Source organism: Dermacentor albipictus, chromosome 1, assembly GCF_038994185.2.
Source record: "Dermacentor albipictus isolate Rhodes 1998 colony chromosome 1, USDA_Dalb.pri_finalv2, whole genome shotgun sequence".
Taxonomy (NCBI): Eukaryota; Metazoa; Arthropoda; class Arachnida; order Ixodida; family Ixodidae; genus Dermacentor; species Dermacentor albipictus.
Genome location: NC_091821.1, coordinates 175,885,528 through 175,902,139, shown reverse-complemented (window position 1 = coordinate 175,902,139; position 16,612 = coordinate 175,885,528). Strand labels below are relative to the sequence as shown.

General features: G+C 45.6%; 1 protein-coding gene and 1 long non-coding RNA gene across 5 annotated transcripts in view; one reads left to right on the top strand and one right to left on the bottom strand.

The window, feature by feature from the left end:
* The window catches only part of LOC139052546 (cell adhesion molecule Dscam1-like), a 1,125,159-nt gene that overhangs the window by 679,047 nt on the left and 429,500 nt on the right, over positions 1 to 16,612 (bottom strand). The gene's annotated exons all lie outside the window — the stretch shown is intronic.
* Positions 1 to 16,612, top strand: part of LOC139052603 (uncharacterized) — a 110,372-nt gene that overhangs the window by 59,885 nt on the left and 33,875 nt on the right. Inside the window, exon 2 of the long non-coding RNA XR_011509981.1 lies at positions 10,290 to 10,705. This is a non-coding gene — a long non-coding RNA (uncharacterized lncRNA). The remainder of the gene's footprint in view (positions 1 to 10,289; positions 10,706 to 16,612) is intronic.

Here is a 16,612-nt window from a genome sequence, read left to right as displayed (position 1 = left end):
GACGATCGCTACTAGATGGCGCCAGAGTAGCGCGCCTCGTCTGTGTGGAAACAAAGCGCTGCATGAGCGGAGGTCTCCGTGCGGTGGATGCTTTGAATCGCCCCCACGCGTCACCCGCGCGCTCTCTCGAAATGTCCCGATTAACGAGGCAGTGGCGCCCCCCGTCGCTCCGTTTCCAACAAGACAGACGAGACAGACGAGACAGATTGTCCACGCCAGCCAATATATCGCGAATTTAAAACACGCATACAGCTGCACTCAAATTTCACATTAGGGAGTATCTTAACCATGGGTGATTTTCTTTTCATGCTTTCTCACCTCACGAATATACCGTAAATATATTTACGTTCTAGACCTTATCGCAACAATACAGCCGAATAAATCTGCATCGCTAAAGAAGAGAAGTGTATGTCAACAGGAATGGCAGTTTCTCCATAGGATGAGAGAGTTTTGACGTCCAAACTGTCGGTGCTGCTTGACGCTATGGGCGACCTGTGCTTTGTTTTAAAAGAATCTCGAAAAGAACACTTTGCGTTTTACAAGGGGAAAAAGTATGTTATCTCTGCTGCAACCAGGAGGGTGTACGCCAACCCTGTCTGAGATCCCTGGAGTGGTTTCAGGGAAAACAACCTGATGCTTGATTGTTCTTTTTTTTTTGTACGAATGGATCGCTTTTCTAGAAGGAGGCTTAAGAGCGGCGAGAATGCTGTGCTGTACTAGTGGTCTCACTTCGGTGGACAATAGACAAGCGAGTAGCCGTCACTTTTTGTATCAAGATAGCGCAATCGAGATAGTGAACATACATATTAGCTAATGACAGCTGGAAATGACAAGCCACTCTTACGAACGAGAAGTATTGCAAATTTGGTCCGTTAGGTGGTTTTCAAAAGTGCGATGGTACAATTTCCTGTGGATCGATGAATGTCGGGTTGCCCGAAGGAAATTGAAAACTAGCAGACAAGAATCGTTAATTACGCACCCAGAGGAAAGTGTGCGGCTGATGTAGCTGTCATCGCTGCGTCAGCGATCACCCCGACTTGGTAGCCACAGTAGCCGAGGCACGCTAATTCTACGGCACAGGGCTGCACTCCTCCCAATTATTTGCAGATCTTCGCGGCTGTGCTCACGCTTTGCATGTGCTCCTCTAGCATACCGCCATTAAAACTGCGGTGGCAAATAAGTATTGCCGTGTAACAACAGGTACACAAGTTAGCAAAACCGTTCTCCAACCACTGGCGTTGTGCTTCTTTCCCGCTAAGTTTAGTTTCAGAAGGCTTTGCCTAGTTTGTACTTTCTGTAAGACCAACTTTGTGCCCAACTACGTAGTTTCGATTGCTTCCTACCTTACTGTGTTTTCGGGTGCGTCCTTTTAGCGGCAGGTATGTGTTCCGTGAAGATCTAGTTTTGCGCATCAAATAGGTTTACGTTATCAAGCCACACCAATTAGTCGCATTGTATATTTCTAAATCCAAGTGAAAACAGTTCTTGATTAAGTTTTAATAAGAAAAAAAAAGAAACCTAATGCGATAGTGTTATAATTATATTTCTAATTTCGAAATCGTTATGCTCTAGTAATATTCGTTACATTTACTTGCGCTTAAGTGCGCTTGTATCTGTCACGTTATGTGCATGTGTGTAGTTCAAGAAACAGCCGCATACAAACCTGCACATCTGCCCATACGCTATCGCATATATGCAGAGAGAGTTTCATAAAAAAATTTATGTACATCCAATATTTTATGCGTCGCAATGTTTTATTACACTACGCTTCATAGCCTCCTAATGAAATTATCTTCAAGTATTTGTGAAACCGATACCCCTGTTCCCAGTGTTCTCATTCCGCAGGTGTGATACAGAGACATGAGAGCATGTTCAATAATTCTCTTAATAACTTAGTGAAAGCAATTAGCCGGTGATCTTGTGCCTCGTGGCACGTATGTTCCGCGTAGTGTGGAGCACGTAAATAAAACATATGAAACTCCTATAGCCTGGCTTTCCTATGACTCTAAACCACAATAGCTGAGGAAACAAAATCATTGTACACACAAGAATGGTCGCATTATATGTCTCCGTGATTCCGCACGAAAGGCAAGAGGAGAGACGTTTTAGGTTGTTGAGTGTCTCAGATGCGTAACTTTACGGAAAGCTGTAATCGCCGTACAGAGTGGTAGCGCAAGTTTTTCTAAGCTGGCTATCTGTACCTAGAGTGTTGACCATGAGAAGTGAAACGCGGTAGTCTGTAGAATCCTTTCCTTTAGAATAAGTTTTCTTGATTCGCTGGGCACAATCTGGATGTTTCAGGTTTCATCGATGGCTGTCATTACAGGCGTATATCGGGTGAGAAATTGAAGTAGCGGGCTAGGCATGCTCTCAAGCAAACCTTCCTCGGATCCATTAAATCTCTCTCTCTTGTGCTTACCATCAGCATAAATTGGAATTATGCGAACAGTAAAAACCTGATCGCAACGCATGTAACGTGTAATTATATGGGAGTGCAACGTGCGGTTTCTAAGCGTGGAGCGGTTGGAAACGTACGTTTCGAAGCCATAATCAGTCCAACGCTACGCAAACGCAAGAAAACATAGAAGAGCTACAAAGCATGGTAGTCGTTTTCCGCTTGTTCGCGTTTGAACTTATGTTGATAATACCAGCTACTGGTAAATACTTCTATTCGCATCCAGTTACGATGAAAGCTAAGCGTCTCTGACGAGCAGAAAAACATGCATTACTTCGGAGAGTGCGCGCAGATATGCTGATTACGTACACGAGTCAACCCTGACTTGTCGCAGTGATAGGCTAAGTTCTAGTTTATCAGCCAGTGCTCGTAAGTCAGGCCGCGTAAGGAAACGGCCCACACCCACGATCCAGACAGGTTTGTTCCTGCGCCCTACTTAGGCACTTGCGCGCACGTTCCTGGCGAAGAAAAAGAATAAATAAACGGACGGCTGCCAAACGGTAGTGCTGCGTTTCGGGGAGCGCGACACTCCCGATTCTCCGATGCCCAGAGCGTGCCAGAAGGGGACCGCCGCCACCATCACCTACTCACAATCAAAACCGAGCTTCGCCGCAGCAACCTCTCTGGCATTTTCGGCGGCGCACAGCTTCGCTGTCTTTCGAACACCAACCGCAGCAAATAACTCGACCCGCCCAAGCGTTTCGCGCCGGCGGCTGGGGACTCGAAAGGGAGGGCTGCTGGAAGGATGGAGACACGACGAGAGGGAACTAAAAGCGGAAAAACAAAATGCCGAGCAACGAGTGCAGAGGGGTTAAAGGCAGGCTATCATGGGAACAAGAGTGGGGGGTGTTACGCGCCAGACTTCGGAAAGCTGCCGCGACCAGCCGCGAGTCGATCTCGAGAAAAGCGTGCCAGCCGCGCTCTCCACATGACTAGGCGCCACCACAACCCCCTCGTCCAGCTCTGCAGGAGATGCGGGGCCCACTACACACAACACGCGGCGCGTGGGAGCGGCGGCGCTTCTCTGCCGCGTCACACACGCTTGGACCGAGCGCACGCGCGCCGAATGCTCCACTTCTCGAGTGCCTCGCCTTTCACGCTCCCGGCGTCCTCCTAGGGCCGCGCTTTCACGACAGGCGTTTTCTTGCCAAGCGTCTAGCCGTCCTCGCTAGACGCTAAGCCGTATTCTACGGAGCGCCGCCGATGCACTGCTGCCGCTTGCGTGTCGCTCTTGCGGAGCCGCTCGAACTTGCGTGCGTGCCTGCTCTTAAGGTCCCGCTATCGCGTAGAGTGTGCCCGTCCTTGTTTGGGCATTACTGCGTGCGTATGCATTAACACAGTTGTACGTTTGCCACTGCCGTGAAGAGCGCCACGGGGGTAGCATAGACGGGCGTGACGAGGCTTCTGTGAGGTGGACTAACTAGACACCCTAATGTCATTTCCTCGGACAAAGAATGAAATTAATAAAGAATAGGTAAAAGTGCATGCGCACTTAGGGTGAATGTGTCTTCTCGGCTTGTTTTACTACGTATAATAATTCAACTCTATTTCCCTTCTGATGTCCAGAGTTAGGCTGACAACGCCTGTTGCGCGGTACTTTCGGAAAAGACAGGCAATTACACTATTATTATTATTATTATTATTATTATTATTATTATTATTATTATTATTATTATTATTATTATTATTATTATTATTATTATAAAAACGTAACAGGCGTCACACATGAAGAAAATCAGGTTGGTAATTATCCACTAAAATCAAATCAAAACACAAGATCAGTCACATCATACATGTAGGAGCTTTCTTTGCAATGCAAGACCCGTACGCAAGGTGTAACGATGGCAAATGAAAATAATCTGACGCCGTCGCGTTCGCCATACGGTGCATGCAGCGAAAAAATTCGAAGTTACTCTTCCGGTTACGAAAGGCTCCTTAAGTCTCTTACAATAGATTCCAGCAAATGTCGAACTCTCAGTGCGTTGCAGACAAGCAGTCCTTTATTAAAATGAAGCTTTCTTTGCCACTGGAAAAGAAGCGAAGTTAAACATTCTTTGCCGCTGACCTCCTCTGATATTCTGTCGAGTTTTCCGAGTCTATATCGGACTCCATACTCCTCTACAAAGACAGATCAGCTGAGCTGCAACGCTCTGCAACTCAGCATATACACCCACTATTGGAACAAGCGCTGTGTCCTGTGAGCTTCTCACATATCGTAAAATTTCGGCGAGCTGAGTTCAATGAGCCAGCTTCACTAATATGCGCCGCACTGGGACCTTGACTGTACCAGTCCCATGATTATAAACTTCGAAGTTCCCGCAATGACGCAAACACTTACATATACCGTTGTGTGTGACGAGCCGGTGAATATATTCGAACCGATGCGTCGAACAGATCTGCTAAGTGTTGTTTGGTATTCGTCGCACGCCACCGGCCAACACCTCCTAGAACTGCCTGTCTCTCAGCCCTGCGCCCAAAATTTGGCGTCTATTCCGGCCGGCATATCATGCCGGACGCCGCCCGATGCCCGACAGTAATACGAAAACACTTCTTGTGTGTGTGCGCGCTTTGAAAATCGTGGAGCATCGCTTCTCCGCTGGAAGATGAACTCCGCGTGTGGAAAAAATAATTTTAAAAAAATAATGGGGCTTTACGTACCAGCACCACGATCTCATTATGAGACACGCCGTAGTGAGGGACTCCGGGTTAATTTTAACTACCTAGGGTTCTTTAACGTACACCTAAATCTAAGTAGACGGGTCTCTTTGCATTTCGCCCCCATCGAAATGCGGCTGCCTTGGGCGGGATTTGGGAAAAATTGAAGGTGGAATGCCTAACAAGCGTTGCGTGCCAGGTTGAACTGGCAATTATCTTTGCATTATAGCATACACGCTCTCCTTAGCAGAATGGAATACCGCACATACAAGGCGCACCAGACTGCACAGACTAAACCCTTCACTGCAACTCAGACCTCCGGCCAGGCTGCACCGACGCGAAGCGTCTCTTCTCTGTCGGTAGTGGTTGGGAGTTGATTTCACGAAAGCTTACTCAGCACTAATTGGAACGGCTGACAGTCCTGCATGTGGAGTTTGCGGATGCGAGGAGAACATTGACCACTTATTGTGCCACTGTCCCCAATTTCAAGCACAAAGACAATCTTCGTCCAACACATTGAGTAAACTAGATGATCGTGCTCTGAGTGAACAGACAGTACTAGAGCACCGTCCCCCTCCGATCATCGGCTCAAAAGGCAGGGAAGGCACTTTTCTGCTTTCTGAGGACGTCTGGTTCGCATGAGCGGCTTTCACTCTATGACTGTCTGCAGTGTGCACGTCTCTCTCTCTCTCATTCTCTCTCTTCCCCTTCTCCGTTCCCCCAGCGTGGGGCAGCCAACTAGACTCTTGACTGGTTAACATCCCTGCCTTCGTTATATTCCTCTCTTTCTCTCTCTCTCTCTGACCGGGAAAGAAAGTGCAAGTGTTTTCCTGCCCCCCCCCCCCCCCCCCAAAAAAGCGACCACACGCAACTAATGGATCCGAGCCATTCCTGGGAAACATTTTGTACCGGCATCATGCACCAAGGTAAAACTATTTTGCAGTCCATTAGCGCTAATTTTCGCCGCTACTCCCTGTGTACTTCGGTGTTTAGAGAAATAATCATTCTGGTTTTTTTACAAAATAAAAGAATAATTTCACGTCAATTAGTGTCACGCGCATAGGAATTCAACCGACGCTTCATCCGATGCCGTACGCGTCTGATGAAGAAGCGCCAGAGGCGTCTTGCGCTGATTATCGATTCTACGCAACGCGACGCTTCTACTTTAATGCAATGAAAAGGTATGCTAATACTGAAAATAGTCCAGAAAATAAACGATGAGGAACAGCCTCAACAAAACCTTCAAGCATTCCACTCAAAAAGGCAAGCGTCGCATTTCAGAGGATAGCATTGCTAGATAGAAACCTATAGCGACGAAAACAATTGTTAATCACAGTAACTTGCTGCTCACTCAAATCGCGCATTCCGCTTTTGTGCAGGCATGCGTTATGCATTTTGCCACTGCGTGTTTTGAAAAAAAAAGACATCTTACACTGATCCGCGGACACAATAATTATGGAAGTGGAGTTGCCGGTGCCCTTCTGCGGCGAGACACCGAACCAACATTGTTCCCTGGGCGCCTTTCGTACTTTTCCAAGCCAGAACAAAGCCGACGCGAAACTGCTGATATGAAAAAAAGCCGGCAAGATTCATCACAACTTTCTCGGGCGCTCGATGAGCCCATAACAACCAATGAAGCGCGTCAAGAGAGGGTGTGGCTCTCAACGCTTCATGAACTGAATGTTCGCCTCCAAACAGCGTAGCTGCCCGAAGTGTGGACTATCATGCAGAAGAAGACGTGCGCTATGTTTCTGAACATGATCGAGGCGTGCATGCCATGTCTGAAAACATCTTTGACAATTTTTCGTGTCCTTTCTCTCAGGGCCTGCTATTATGGAGCATAGATTTAGCAGAGTAGGTTAGGTGACACTGTTTTGCCGAACAGTATCAGTGATATATTTTCTGACAATTTTTCGTGTCCTTTCTCTCAGGGCCTGCTATTATGGAGCATAGATTTAGCTGAGTAGGTTAGGTGACACTGTTTTGCCGAACAGTATCAGTGATATGAATTCCTTACTCGAATGTCCTGGAAAACTTTTGCTTGCTGCCTGATCAACCACATGTTGTTCTCGGCTCGTCGATTTCATTTTACCTCCCGTCGAAAAGTTAGAAAACTGTTCAGAAGCGTTGACTGTTGGGCCAGTTGGTGCATCGCGTAATGTTGTTGAGCGGAAATAAGGGCCTGATGAGGGCCTGAAACTGTCTTGCTGAGCATAAAAAACAGAGACTAGCGTTCCTGAAAGAGCAATTACTGCTCGTAAGGAGACAGCGCGTTCAGTACAGCTCACCTGTGATGATACTTGCATGTATCTTGTACACAATATTAGCGCGCGCCTATACATTCTGCGAAGGACCAGCGCGCTTACTTTGCCTCAACCAAGTACCATAAGTGTGCGCGCGTCTGACAAAATGTCCCCAGAAAATGAGCGCTCATAAAGGAGCTTTCTCGGTTATGTTGCATAAATATTCAAACAACTACCGACTCATGAGCACCGTGTATCCTAATGCTCAATGAAATAAACATCATGCCTTTCCTTTCAATTTCCAGTTGCACATGCTCTCTACACAGACGCCTTTCAGCCAACCAATTGTAACTCAGGCTATTCACATTTGCAATCAACCGTTAACCAATTAAGTCGAGCAAATGTGCAGCACTTTCTACTGGCTTATCAAGCTGTTAAATTTATGCTAGAAACATCTCTAAGTGTCGCACTGCGGCGTTCACATCCCACAGTTACAGTGACAAATTAAGCTTATAATATAGGACGCAAAAACTACAGAACGCATTACACATGCGTAAAGCTTTGCGTTCGTGTTACTGTTCGCAGAGGCATTCAGTTGATTTAATGCACGCGAACGACAGCGGCGGCGCCGGTAGGCCATGACGTCCTGACATCCTGGCGCCGTGACGTCCTGGCGTCATGCCACGTGACGTCAGGAGGTCACGCGACGTCCTGAAAGTTATTTCTAGGAGGTGTTTCACTGGCACATTGCCGGTCGGTTTCCCAAATAACGAGTGCGGTGTGTTCACAAAGTCTTCCGCACAATCAGATTAGTCGAAATTATACGTCATTACATCTGTCCCACGCAAGTACGTGGTGGTGGTGCAGAAGCAGGCCGGGTTAACCTAGCATGCTTGGCCGGCAATTGCTCCGCCTAAGCATCTCATACGTTGTTAGCAAGGTTGTGTCACCAGATGTGGATCAACTCATTGTCTCGAAAGCAACCAGCAGTCATAGAACTCCCTTTTTGATTACATCGGGTCCTTCAGGGGACACTACATTTTCAGAGCTCCAGTGTGGAAGACCTCTTTTCTGTGTATAGGTTGTGAAGCAACCCATTATTTCCGCGTCGAAGTGCGGGAATAACCACACGAAGTGTTCACAGATCTCGCCACATAAGGCACAAAGCGGAGAAGCGGATCATCCAGTCTTGAATAACCAAGCAAAGGTGTAAGCGCAGATACTTCTAGTGCGATACAGTAGGTAGTTTCTTCGTGAGTAAGTGTTTCGAACACCCAGAGTTTACGTGAAGTTCTCTGGAGTGCCCGAAAATGACTGGGGCAGATTGCATCCTTAGTTTGCTGCAGATTCTTCGTGCCTATCTTTTCTATTTCATTTTTATTTCTTCGGGGCTCTCAATTTTGGGGCAGATGATAGCGCTTCATGCGAGAGAGTGCCAGCTTTCTCATTACCTTCGATTCCAACGTGTGACGGGGCCCACATAACTTTCACCTTGAATCCTCTGTTCCTGAGGTCTTTAAGCAGCGTCAGAGATTGCCTAGTGAACTTCTCCCGAGACAGGTCATGATATAATGGTCGTAGTGCTCACCTTGAGTTCGTGACTATAACGAAATTTTGGACAGAATAGCCCCTTAGTTTTCATAAAGCGGCGGTTATTGCGGCACTTTCTTTAGTTGTAGACAAAACTAAGCGATCCAGCCGGTCAGACCGTGGCACTTCAAGGGAAAACATGCAGAATGCCGCTATGTAGCTATCTGTACGTATGCCCATCCATCTGTGCAAATTTGCACACGACTTGCACTCAAGTGCTCTAGTCCAACACAACAGGCCACTTAATGTCGGCTCAACTGCGCACTAGATCAGCGCATTGAATTTCAGGCGTTGAAGTCTGAGAAAGCGGAATCTTGGCTATATGCTTCGTTTGTGGGTTCCGTGAAGCTTGAAGATGAGCTTCATGAAGAAAGGCTTCACAAAGACAGTGTGACGCTATAGCTATACTAGACACCGCTTAATTAATGTGCCCCATCTCCAAGTGCAACTGACAGATGCCGCTACGACACGATGCCAACAACCGAAGCATCGCCATTGAAGCAAAGGTGCGCTGCTCACTGATTTTCACTATGCCCATATGCGACATGAATGCGGCGAAAAATTCTTTTAAGTAGCATCAGACAAACTGATGGGTTCATTCACCAAATGACGATTCGTTAACTGATGGGACTAATGGATTGAAAGTCCTTAATAATACAGCGGGAGGCACAAGCCCTCGGTGGGAAGAGATCGGGGTGTCGCCAGACTGCAATTTATGGAATCCCGTGACGTCGTCTTGGCCAAGGCTCCAAGTCAGACGACGAGTGATCAGTTGCGCTGAGGCTGTACTCGGTCAGAAGCGCGGTCACTCAGTGCCCCGAAACCTACCCAGAGCAGGTACTCTGGTTTACTTTTGCAGTAGGAACTCTGCCATAGCGTTGACGACCGTCAAAGGAGAACCTCAAATCAAGTTGGACGCCTTTTGGTAGTTGGTTTCCCTTTCACGGTCGTTAATGCTATATTAGGGTTTCTACTGCAAAAGTAAAGCTTGGAGCACGAAGGGCAAAAGCAGAAGTCCAACGACCGAAGGTTAGACCGGAGGTTATACCCTATACGTGCACAAGGTGTCACACAACCTTAAAAACGTTGCTAACCCTTATGGTATTCCTGTTTTTTTCTGCGCCCAGCAAGCTTTCGAAGCTGTGCTCTAGAGTTTGCTGTGAGAGAAGGCGGCGCTCCCGCACTAGGCATGAGAAGCCCTTTAAGTACTCCAGAGGAGTTGTATATGCAATTCCCTTGCACCCTTGGCAGCAGCAAGCCAATTGGCAGCAGCTGCTGCCAATTCCCTTGGCAGCAGCAAGGGCAGCCTGACGAGACCATCTAAATCTTGTCCGTTATCATTGCAGCATCAAGTGCGTGGCCAGTATTCATCGGTGTTGGAAGCAACCATCGGCAAGGAAGGCAGGCAGCGTGACGACGACGGTACGCCAGTGACGTCACGTCCACCAGGGAAGCACCTGCTACAAAAAGGGCCGCGCTTTCACCGAGGAATCACTTGGCAGCAGCAAGGGCAGCCTGACGAGACCATCTAAATCTTGTCCGCTATCATTGCAGCATCAAGTGCGTGGCCAGTATTCATCGGTGTTGGAAGCAACCATCGGCAAGGAAGGCAGGCAGCGTGACGACGACGGTACGCCAGTGACGTCACGTCCACCAGGGAAGCACCTGCTACAAAAAGGGCCGCGCTTTCACCGAGGAATCATTTGGCAGCAGCAAGGGCAGCCTGACGAGACCATCTAAATCTTGTCCGCTATCATTGCAGGTTAGAACATTTTCCATACAGTGAAGTGCCATTTCTGTCCCTTCTGCCCAAACTGCTGCCAACGCTGTTGCTTGTGTGCATTGTTTTGTTGCATTTGAGATGAGTGAATCTGCTGAACTTAGGAAGGAAATGCGCGAATTTCAAGCTAAACTTGAACGGGATCTAAGAAAAGAGCTAAGGGAAGTCAAGGCAAGTCTCGAATTTTTCAATAAAGAATTCGAGGACAGAAAGAAAGAACGTGATGAGCTGGCAAAAGTAAACAAAGAGCTCCAAGCGGCCAATGAAAAGTTATTAGAAGAATGCCAAGCGCTCAGAACGCAAGTTTTACAGCTCGAGGATCGAGTGACTTTCTCGGAGCAGTATTCAAGGAATCGGAACCTTGAGATTAAAGGGATACCTTTCTCTGAAGATGAAAACCTTCCTGATGCTCTTGATAAAATAGGGGAGGCTTTAAAGGAGCCTATTGCGAAAAGCGACATTGAAATTTGTCATCGCGTCCCTGCAAAAAATCCCAACACTGTACCCAATATCGTTGTACAATTCAAAAGCCGTCCCAAGCGAGACGCTGTGCTCCAAAAAGCACGTAAAATGCGCCTATCAACTGAGGACCTGGGCTTTTCACCAAACTCGCCTCTGTTCATCAACGAACACCTTTGCCCAGCACTAAAACGAGTACTTGGCATGGCTATTGAACAAAAGAAAGCAAAAGGGTGGAAATTTGTCTGGACAAGCAATGGTAGGATTCTTGCACGGAAGGATGAATCGTCATCGATTCTGTACCTTCGCAATGCTCAGGACGTGGAAAAAATGGTTTAAGTGTCTTCACTTTTTTATATTTCGCATCTCGCCTGTAAAATGGCTCAGTCTCCGCACGACATAAACACCACATTTAATACATCGAGGAAAATTGGCTTGAGCTCTTTTCATTTGAATATTAGATCACCGAGGCATAAAGAAGACGAGCTTTCTATTCTTCTAAATGAATTTGCTTTTGACTTCGATGTAATAATGTTGACTGAAACGTGGTATTCATCGGATACAGAGGTTTACAGGCGTGATGGATATAATAGTTTCTTCCTAAATAGACCTAATAAACAAGGTGGTGGAATTGAAATTCTCATCAAAAATAATCTAGAATGTGAAATAATTCCTGAACTGTCTCTATTGACTGAAGATTTTGAATGCCTATGCTTGAAATCGAGAAAATACATCTACTGTGTGATCTACCGACCGCCAAACGGTCAATTCAATCAATTCATTTCCCACATTGAATTGCTATTCAACTACGTGAATGTAAATAATTTGGAATTAATACTTGCGGGTGATTTCAACATTGATGTGCTAAAATCTTGCCCTGCGCAAGAGACCTTTCTTTTGGCAGTAGAAGCAAATGGTCATGCTATCACTACTAAAACTGCAACACGTGTTACAATGTACACAGAGACTTTGATAGACCTTTTTATCACCAACATTGATGTAAAAAATGTAATATCAGGCGTTGTATGTAATGGCATAAGCGACCACTTTCCGATATACTTTTTTGCTGAATCTAAAGATAAAAGAACACATGCGCAAACTTCGATGACAGTAACTATCCAGAACATCACCCCTGTAACTTTGGAATCTTTCTACTCGAGTCTTGTGAATGAAAACTGGAATGGTGTATTCCATTGTGACACTGCAGATGAGGCGTATGAAACATTCATATCCATTTTTAAGCGAATTTACTGTGAACAATTTAGAGAAATTATTTTCAAGCCACATCATAATAACCGAAAGCCCTGGATCAGCCATGAGTGTTTAAAACGAATAAAAAAGAAGGGTAGATTATATAAAAAGTTTGTCAAAACGAAGTCACTTTTAGATTTGAAAATATTTAAGCAATATAGAAATAAGCTGAATTCCTTCATGAGAAATGAAAAGCGGCGCTTCCTGCAGCATCAGTTCCAACAGGAATCCTGTAAGGATAGTGCAGACATGTGGAAAAAACTAAACAAGTTGCTAAACAGAACCCCATCGTCGCCAGTTATCAAAGATCTCATTTTTCAGGGCCGCCGCATACATGGCACAGAGCTTGCCGAAGAATTTAACAAATTTTTTAAAGATGTTGTCAGCAGTTCTCAAAACCGTCAATCTCTGCGCAGCACTATTCCTAGGAATAACCGCAGCATTTATTTTGATCCGACAGATGAACGCGAGGTATGTAATATCTTCAACTCGTTGAAAAATAGCAAATCACGCGATATTGATGGCATACAAATTATTCCAGTTAAATATGTGCTGAATGTTATTGCCCCCCTACTGACTTATATATATAATTTGGCGTTATCAACAGGTTGCTTCCCCAAATTAATGCAAATCTCCAAAGTAATTGTACTTTTCAAGGGTGGCGATAAAAACGATATGTCCAACTATCGACCTATTTCTATTCTGCCGATTTTTTCTAAGGGCCTAGAAAGAGTAATTCATAAAAGACTCATGAACTTTTGCAATAAGCTTAACCTCATTAATCCGTCACAACATGGTTTCCGCCCAAACAGGTCCACTGAAACAGCCTTACAAATGCAAAAAGAGATCATCCTCGAGGCACTTGAAAACAGGGACATATGCATAGGTGTTTTTGTGGATTTCTCGAAGGCTTTTGATCGCCTAAACCATCAAATACTACTCACTAAGCTAGAAAGATATGGAATCCGTGGCACTGCAGCTTGTCTACTAAAGTCCTACCTAGAGCATCGATATCAATGTATAACAATAGATCAGCATGTTTCAACCCTTCAACCAATCACCACTGGAGTTCCACAAGGAAGTATCTTAGGACCGCTACTGTTTATTATATACATAAACGACATAACAGATATCAGCAACCTTCCACAATATCTTCTGTATGCAGACGATACGAGTCTCTTGTTTAGGGGTAATAACATTCCATTGCTCATTTCAAGCGTAAACAGCGTATTAGAAAAGTTGAAATCATGGAGCGCAGCAAATTCCTTGATAATAAATAGTAAGAAAACAAAAGCGGTACTTTTTCATTACCGGCAGAGCATCGTTACATCAGACATTGGGCTAAAAATAGACAATTCTATTATAGAGGTAGTAGACACAGTAAAAACACTAGGAATTTTCTTTAACAAGAACATGAGCTGGGACCCTCATATTAGCTCCACTTTAACCAATCTATCAAAGTGCGTCGGAATGCTCGCAAAATTTCGCTCCTATCTACCTGTATCGATTAAGTTAATAATATACAACACGTTATTGATGTCATATGTTAACTACTGTTTCCTTGTTTGGGGCACTACTACTCAAACTAACCTGCACAAAATACACATGCTGCAAAAGAAAGCAGTACGTTACATAGCAAATGTTGACTACCTCGCACACACCGAAGAATTGTTTAAGCAATTCAAAATCATACCCGTTCATAAGCTATATGAATTTTTCTTAGCCGTAAGATTTAAAAAATCAATTCTTCACAATGACAACTTCTTGACAGCATTGTCATTCCTCGAAGCAAACTCAACGCCATACTCGTTTCGAAAACACGAACGTTGGACCATTCCCTTTTGCCGTACAGAACATGGTCGACAGATGATGCGTCATGCAGTTCCAAGGTTACTAAATAAATTCATATTTGAACGTTTTTCTCTTGAAACATCTAGTACACAAACACTAAGAAATCATTTTTTGTAAGCCGCTGTATTCCCTTTGCATTAAAGTCTGACACGAATGACATTTGCATCTCTGTTAACACCTATGCATTGTGTATTAATGACCATGTACGACGAGTTTACATCGATTGTTCTGAATTTCACTAATAACGATTTTTCTGTATTGCTCCGCTGTATTCCCTTTGCGTTAAAGTGTGATAGGAAGGACATTTTCATCTGTGAACAGCTCTGCATTGTGTATTAGTGAACACGTACCAAGAGTTTATATCAACTGCTCTGAATTTCTGGTATTATATTCTGTTATGTAGTGTGTGTGGATTTTGTACTTTTTTTAAAACTTTTTGACCTTGCTGTACGCCATGTAGGGGGGCTCGGGCTTCTTCAAGCGAAAACCGTTCGCTTTTTGCCTGAGCCTACCCACATCATAATGATGTAAATAAAAACTGACTTGACTTGACCCGTGTGGCCAGTTGTACATCGGACAAACCGAGCGTTGCGTGAATGCCCGTTTAAGGGAACATGCGCAAAAAATAAAGAAAAAGGAAGGAAGGAAAGGAAGGAAAAAGCGGAGAAGGAAAGGCAGGGAGGTTATCCAGTTTAGCTTAACCGGTTTGCTACATTACACATGGGAGCGGGATGGGGGGATGAAAGATGGGGAGGAGAGAGAGAGAGAGCACATAACACAGCACACACATCGTCAGGTACAGTCCGTCACACTTGCGCGGTACGTGACATCACTGTCACAGCCGCTTGCCCAAGCCCGTCTCTTTCAAAACCCGAAGTAGTCCCTTCGTCGCCTTCAGCTGCGATGTCTTGTGTAGGTGATATGTGAAAATAGTCGCAACTGACAATGGTCTATTGCCAAGGTGCGCTAGAACGGACGCCAGGGACGGTCTCTGAACATTATATTCACGACAGTCGCACAAAATGTGTTCTAGCGTCGTCTCGCAAAGACAGGCATTGCAGAGAGCGTTGTCAGCTATTCCAATGCGAAACGAGTAAGATTTCGTGAAGGCTACCCCTAGCCATAAGCGATAAAGCAGAGTGGCCTCGCTTCGGCGGAGTCCAGTTGCCATATAGAGATGCATCAAAGAGGGCATGTCGTATTGACGATTGCTCCGGTTGGTCTGGCTGCTTCGTGTGCACCACAGAGAGAGCGTGATCTCCTGTGCAAGCGCTCGAAGTCTGCTAGCTGCGTCGGATCCTGAAAGTGGTATGGCCTCTTCGTGTGTGTTTTCAAGAGCTGCCCGAGCGGCATTATCGGCGTCTTCGTTTCCTATGACGCCGCAGTGACTTGGCAGCCACTGAAACGTCACGTGGTGTCCTTTCTCATGTGATGTATGGAGTAGGCATGTAATATCGAATACGAGCTGTTAGAATGGCCCGCGACGCAGAGCTGATAACACAGATTGTAGGACTGCCTTTGAGACACTGAAGATTGGCCATTGTCGAGGTGGTTCTCGATTGACGAAACAATGTGCAGCGAGAAGAGCAGCTAGTTCAGCAGATATCGATGTCGTTGGGTGGTCAGTCCTAAAGCTGATGGTAATAGCTCTTGCTGGGCCAATCACAGCACCGGACGAACACTGGATGTTTGTCAACCATCATTATAAATATGTAGACTGTCCGCGTACCCCTCGTGCCGAAGAAGCAGAGACAGTTGTTTCAGCACAGGTGGCGACAGCTCAGACTTTTTCCCGATTCCTGGTACACCGAGATAGACTGTGCGGCTGATAAGACACCAAGGGGGTATCGATGGTTTAGATGCAGCGGTGAAGCCCGAGGGAAGTTTGTCGTTGTACTTGACGATAGCTTTAGAGAATGATGCTTGGTGCATGTCTGAAGGTAGTGTTGCAAGGTGGTGATATGGGGCACAAGAACAAGGAGGATATGGGTGCACATATGGTGGCTCATGTTACCGCGTGTGGGTGTGACGCTCGATTTTCTGCGACTACCATTCTGGGCAGGAGCGGCAACGCCGCTTCTAGACTTGCATTTGAGGCCTTCTTTATGAAGAAGAATAAAGATAGGTGTATAAGTGAGCCTTCTATGTAATTACTTGATGCTGAATTTGACTTCCTGAGCAATCGCCTTTGTTTTGCATCTGCCTCTTCTTTTTGCTTCGTATGCGCATGCGTTACAAGAAGATCTGTATGTACGATTCAGTCCTTCCATTAAACAGTTGTGAGTAGCGCTTGTCTTTAACCACCTTTCTTGTCTCTGTGATTTTTAT